General features: G+C 35.6%; 1 protein-coding gene across 1 annotated transcript in view; it reads left to right on the forward strand.

Moving 5' to 3' along the window:
* LOC136851037 (uncharacterized) overlaps nucleotides 1-7,500 on the forward strand; it is a 74,487-nt gene that overhangs the window by 8,040 nt on the left and 58,947 nt on the right. The window lies entirely within an intron of this gene.

A 7,500-nucleotide genomic window follows, 5' to 3' on the forward strand; every position in this document is an offset into this window, starting at 1 on the left:
TTGTTTTTTATATCGTCAGTGATCGTTGTTGTTTTTGGAGTCTAAGTAACTCATATATCTGAATTGTAATATGTTTCACTTGTGTCTGGACCATTTTATTCATATGTTACTCATTTTACTGGTAAAATACTCATGCAATGCCTTCGTTATTCATTTAAGCATTACCAATTAATTTTCCTCCTTTAACCAGGCAATAACGCCTTTCCTTCTCTGGTTACCCATTTAATTCCAAACTTATTTATAACTTGAAATTTTTACTCATGATTCCCTCATTTTATTTCCCGATTCTTCATACCTTTATTAACTCAGTGCATTACCCTGGTGTCTTATTTCTCTGCTTACTAACTCACTCTGTTCAGTAGTCACTAATTTCATTAATTAAAATTTTAATTACTTTCCATGGTCACCCATGTCACTAATTACTAACGAGTTTATTTCCCTGGTTAATAATTCATGCTTCGAAATATCTAATTCATTTATATTCCCTTGCGTTAATTTCAACAAACTAAGGCGTCCCTCTCATTCATTAAAATTTATTTCATTTATTTTCCCTCTGTTTGTTATCACATATTCATATAATTCCCTCCGGTTCTTCCTTTCAGTCAGCTCTAAGTCACTTCAACCATTCGTATCTTAATTCTCCTCATCATTTAAAGTCATTCAACTAATTTATTCTTTATTCCAATCTTCCAGGATTCATTCCACTCACTGTTAAATTAATAACAATCTAATTTGATGATTTATACATCTTACTAGTAATATCTCACTTGTCATTCTATTGTTACTTTTCGTAAGTGTCCTTATCTTTCTCCTGTTTACGAATGTTCAATTCTGAATTCCACTGAATATCTTCAATCTCCATTCCGAATACCGTCTACATCATCATCTCCAGTCAGCGTATTGTACACTTGGAGAATTCTTTTCGTCCTTTACTTCTTCTTATGTTCATTATTCATTTTTTTTCTCTCCAGTGTTCGCAGCGAAAAATCTCTGCAATCTCATCCTTTGGGTTTTTCATTTTTATCTTTGAGCGCCAACATTCGTGATTGTAAAGGCCTCTCTCGCATGTATGTGTCTGAGACTCTCTCTCTCTCTCTCTCTCTCTCCTTTATTCAGTTAGGGTATGCATTTCCTTTCATTTTCATTTTTAATTTTGCGTGGTTTTCTCTCTCTCTCTCTCTCTCTCTCTCTCTCTCTCTCTCTCTCTTTATTCAATTTCCTTTAATTTTCTTTTTTACTTTTACGTAGTTCTCTCTGTCTGTCTGTCTGTCTGTCTCTCTCTCTCTCTCTCTCTCTCTCTCTCTCTCTCTCTCTCTCTCTCTCTCTCTCTCTCTCTCTCTCTCACCATTATTCAATTAGGTATGTATTTTTTCTATTTCTTTTTTACTTTTATGTGGTTCTCTCTCTCTCTCTCTCTCTCTCTCTCTCTCTCTCTCTCTCTCTCACACTTTCACTAACACACACATACACACACTCTGTCTCTGTCTGTCTGTCTCTCTCACTCTCCTTTTTTTTTTTCTCTCTCCTGCGTATCAAATCATCTTGGGTTCATTTCAGGGCCCACGATAACAGTCATTTAGGAACTTTGCTCAGAGATAACTACAGCAGGTTACAGATGCGAAAAGAAAATACCAACTGTATTTTTTGTAGACAATTAAAGAATACACGAGCGAATGCTCACTACATTTTCATACATATTATGTTTTGTTAACTTCATCCAAAGGTTAATGTTCACCGTTAGAAATGGGAGATTGATTATTATGATCGTTTCTCAGAAATTCCATTAACTTAAAAGGCATGTGAGATAAAAAAACAAGCCGTACGAGAAAGCAAATAAAAGACACTGATAAACAAAGAGGTGAATATTTTCATGGATAAACATCAATAACCAGCAGGAATAAGCTGAGGTAACGACTCATGACGATTGCTAATGGAATTAAAGTCACCTGGATATTAACACATAAATAAGAAGAAATTGATGATTTCAGCCCAGTTTAAAGACGGAGTGACAAAGCCATTTTGATTTAACGCTTAAAGATATGTTGTCAAAAAATATCATATTGTACAGACGATTGAAATCTAGCCACTCAAAATTTTTCTCATTGAAACGTTACTGTCAGTAGCAAAGAGAAGTCAGGGATGGATTGGCTATACCAGAAATAATAATAATAATAATAATAATAATAATAATAATAATAATAATAATAATAATAATAATAATAATAATAATAATACACTTAATTTCGATTAAATCACACAAATAGTGTTGGCAAGGAAAATTAGGAATAAAAAAAAATAAAATGAAGGAAAACGCCAGTAAAATCATAAACGCTGTTTCCCGTTAGGCTTCCTCTCTCTGTGTAGAGGGACTGACAACATACATACATGCATACATACATACATGCACACAAATATATATATATATATATATATATATATATATATATATATAGATAGATAGAGATAGATAGATGTATACATACTGTATATGTGTGTGAGTATAGATATATACATGTAGATAGATAGATAGATAGAGAGATAGACAGATGTATACATATATGTGTGAGTATATATATATATATATATATATATATATATATATATATATATATATATATATATATATATATATATATATATATATATACATACTCCCCTACATACACATGCATATGCGTTTACATGTGTGTGTGTGTGTGTGTGTGTGTGATAGAGAGACAACCCCGTACATCTTCCCCTAAACTCACTCAAAGAAACATACAATCCCACATATCATGTTTTCTTCTGGTCAGCAAACAGGACGAACATTAGCGGCTGAAGCCTAGCAATCTTGAGCGCAAGTATAATAACATCGTGTAAAGTTGAAAGCTTAACCACCGTACATCTCGGAGCATATTGTATGTTTTCGTCATAATTGGATTAAGTCAGAGAGAGAGAGAGAGAGAGAGAGAGAGAGAGAGAGAGAGAGAGAGAGAGCTCTTCCTTATTGTGAAAGTAAGGGAGGACCTATATATATATATATATATATATATATATATATATATATATATATATATATATATATATATATATATATATATATATATATATATATATATATATATATATATATATATTATACTCACATTTTGTTTGAGAAAATGATAATAAAGTAAAGAGTAATTCAGAGTAAGTTTCTCGAAATTCAGCATAGTAACATTCTTGACGACCGGACAGGGAATATATCCATATAAAATCCTACGCTTGACATACAAGCTCACTAGCAGGAAGGAAACTCGAATTATGCATGACGCAAACGAGGAGAAACTCTTACGGAAAATAAAACCGCTGATTAATGAAATACGATCGCGGCATAAAACACGAACCGCTGCACAAATTAGAGCGAAAAAAACGCAACCTGGCAGCAGAAGCATCTCGGGCTTTCCAACCGCTGTACAAAAAATGGCTGTTGCTGGCTTTTTTTTTTTTCCCGCGTGCCCCTTCACTCCAACTCGCCTCCTCGAGTGGTGGAGGGTCAGGGAGGGCTTGGGGAGGCGAAGGGACTGTTCCGTCTATTGAAGGGAGGGTCGTGGGGGCAGCAGCATCAGCAGAGGCGCGTGTTGGCGAAGTCTATTCACCATCGACTGTCGAGTGTTCCACTCGTCTTACAATGCTCTTCCTGGTTAAGTGTTTGCACATGGTGGCCTTCTTTTCTCTCTCTCTCTCTCTCTCTCTCTCTCTCTCTTCTCTCTCTCTCTCTTTTTTTTGGCCCGGCTGAATAAGGAGGCTCGCTTTTTTGGGGCAATTACTCACGTCTCAGGATCAGATGTTTCGTGTCACAGTCTTCCTCGTCAGGTTTCTGTTTTGTATATATTTTTTTATCTGCTTTGTTGGACGCTCCGGTCTCGTCTCAGAGCGACTCTTTTTGCCGCTGTTGTGGCCTTCTTAGACACGTACGTCAATATAGCTGTATCAAAAAATAGTTTTGACGTCCGGGATGTTGTTGGGTCTGCCGTCCTACTTCGGAGTTTGGAAAGGAAAACGTGAGATGGGCAAAAATAAGACACAGGAATATCTACGGGCAAAATAACAAGCCTGCCGTATATAGAATCTGTGCAGGAATAGGACTGGGAAAATGGAGACTGAATAATACCGAAATAATAAGTGTGGCCTAAATATGACAACATGCCCCACAAAAAACAAGTGAAATTATCACGAATAAACAGGAACAGGCAATTCTATGACGGTTAGGCATAGAAAAAATTATTGTTAATAGCATCTTCCAATAGAAGCAGCTACTGCCACGCCAGCAAGGAGCTAAATGAAGCAGAACGCTCGTCCTAAGAAGCTTCTGGCTACCTGGGGGCACTTCGTCTCATTAACAGTCAGTCGACGTAGCTCACATCTATTCGACTGGTATTTGCAGCTCTCGACGTAGCTCACTTCTTTTCAGATAGCATCTGTGTCGCCCTTTTGGTTGTTAGTTATTAGCCTTTCAGCTTTTTACAAATCTTATATGAAATTACTTTCTATACATAAAAAATATTCAGAGAGAGAAATGAATTTTAAAGAAATTCAGGGAATGTCTGGAATGTTCTGTATACATTATGTGGAACAGAAGATGAGAGAAATCATGCAGGTAGCAGAAGAAGAAGAAGAAGAAGAAGAAGAAGAAGAAGGAGAGAGAGAGAGAGAGAGAGAGAGAGAGAGAGAGAGAGAGAGAGAGAGAGAGAGAGATTCATATAATTTGATAGGGAGAGCATCACTACTGTAAGTTTTTATATAAAAAAATATGGAATCACTGAAATGATTAATTTAATGTTATGTAAATTTCACCAACAAAAATAACTCGCACTTCATATGCTTGATCTTACGTCAGTGGAAAACACTACCCGTAATTTATTAGAAAGTAAAATACTTCTACGAAATTTAATCAACGAACTAGAAAAAAAGTGTTAATTACCCTCGTAGCCTGCTTATAAATGTCATCTTCTTTCAACGAGAGTTATTGATTTTCAAAGTATGAATAGGTACTTTTGTATATTTTTTTGACTAGAGCAAAAAAAAAAAAAAAAGAAGATTCTTGTTTTCAAGGGAAGAAACGCTTTGCAATTCATAATAATTATATCGTATGTTTATCAACACTAGAAGAATAAAAAATAGTTAAACAGATAAATAAATAGTTAAATAAATAGACAGATATACAGATATACAGACAGGTAGATAGATAGATAGATAGATAGATAGATAGATAGATAGATAGATAAACACTGAGAGAGAGAGAGAGAGAGAGAGAGAGAGAGAGAGAGAGAGAGAGAGAGACGAACCAGTTTCTCGTGGACATAAAATACTTAAAAATAGAAGAAAGAGCGCATAGCATCCCTATTCTCTTTCCCCAAACAAGAGTCTGAGCGTAAACCACTAACGATAACACCTGTAAACAAATAAATACAATTAACAAATAAATGAATAAATAAGTAAATAAACAAGTGATTATAACCAAAATTCGTTCACTGGAAAAAAAAACCTCCCCAAGGAAATTGTCACACAAAGAGGGGACTGACCATTTTGCCCAACGTAACAATTTCCAATAAAGTAATTATCAGGTGGCTCTTCTGTGGGTATTCCTCCGTGGGCTTCTGCGTACGAGGGGAAGCTAAATTACCTTCCAAGACTTTCTTCCCTCAAGAGGTCTTTTCCCCTCGGAGATTTTCCCCTCTTTTTTTTTGCATAATTCCACGAGATGAAAGGGACAGAATCTTTTTTTGCAAAACCTTCCCTGCGACAAAAATGCCCGGATGCACAATTTCTCATTTTCACAGAAGGACCATCAGATTATTAGTATCGAGATGTTGAGAGCGATCGCTTGGAACTTCTACGGGGATTGATATTTTGGAATATTAGAGCCGTTTTTTTATTAGCTGGGCTCCTTTACGTTATTAATCTTCTTTTGAAGTGTTTCCTAATGAAAAACAAGGAGAGAGAGAGAGAGAGAGAGAGAGAGAGAGAGAGAGAGAGAGAGAGAGAGAGAGAGAGAGAGGAGGTGTTTCTACAAGGGAACTTTATGAGGACAGGATTTTACGGGAGATTTTCAGGGAGTCTTGTTTGAAAGCAGACAGGATTAAATTCATTACGAAATATTTTGTGACGTAAAATAAATTACGGTCAGCCATTTTCAGTTAATTAATGTACAAAGTATTTTCGCCTCATTCCAGAGTCAAAGGAACTAATTATACAACATGATATCTCATTTTTTTTCAGCGCGTGGGATTTTTAGATATACCATAATGCTATTTGCATATAATTCTGGAGTAAAAACTTTAGAACAAGGAACAAAAATAATTGGTGTAAGCTTCGTACATAGCAAATGAAGTATCTTACATTTAAAAAGATATCATGAACGTTCATACATATGTGTGCGTGTGTGTGTGTACACACGCACAAACACATCCAGTCAATGCCTTAAGAGACTGTCCCTGCGATATTTTTTTAGTATAACCTCAGCTATATTCAGTCAGCTGGGTCCAACGATGTTCAGTCATTGTTGTTCCGTGTCTGAAGACGGTTACACTCCCCATCCCCAAATAGTTCTCTATAGTATGAATGACTTTATAAGTGCTTTCAAAATGGTAACCACGCAGCTGGATTTGAATTAAGGAAGCAGCTATAACAGACAACTCAGAATCAGAGCTATAAGTCAGACAACCCAGAGTCAGAATGTCACAGTAAATATCTTTGAACACTGCCACTTGCTCTGTGTAGACAGAGCCATTGTCTTAGAGTAACAACACACCTGCTTGCAGTCTCCTTTGAACAATTCACACAGGATGTTGTGCAACTTGAACCTCAAAAAATCAAATGAAGATGCAATGCATTACTACCCTAAAGCAAATCTCCTGGTATTTTATAATTTACTTATTTTATCTATTTATCTGTTAATTTGTTAATTTATTTGCTCTTTTCTATTAACTGATCTCTTCTTTCCGTATTTCCTATTACCCTCTGTTACTTATTTCAAATGACCACCATATTCTTTGGAAGCTTGAATGTCAGGTCAATGGCCCCTGCGGACTCGTTCCATAAGAATAGGGTTCACCTTCTGAATAATAATAATAATAATAATAAATAATAATAATAATAATAATAATAATAATAATAATAATAATAATATGCATTACTCTTCGTTTACGGTTCTACATTTTTTCCCAATAGTCTGTCACAGTAGACACAAAGTATTTTACCTTTTCCGAAAAAATGGAAAACAAAGTGTTCCTATATCTTATTTCGAATCTTTGATTTAGGTTCAAAGCATCAGAGCCATTTCTCATCACGGGTTAGTAATCTCATACAAATGATCTGGATCAGCCCTGGAAACCAGTCAGAGGTACCTGGGAAATCTCAGTACCCATCTTACAGAGGTAACTTGCTCATCACGACCTCTGTTAAAACTGTTCCCAGCTATTTCGTGGTCAGTTGATTGTCTGTCATCCAAAATCAGGGAATGAATAGCATCCGCTTTTG

The sequence above is a fragment of the Macrobrachium rosenbergii genome, chromosome 23 (assembly GCF_040412425.1).
Source record: "Macrobrachium rosenbergii isolate ZJJX-2024 chromosome 23, ASM4041242v1, whole genome shotgun sequence".
NCBI classification, from domain to species: Eukaryota; Metazoa; Arthropoda; class Malacostraca; order Decapoda; family Palaemonidae; genus Macrobrachium; species Macrobrachium rosenbergii.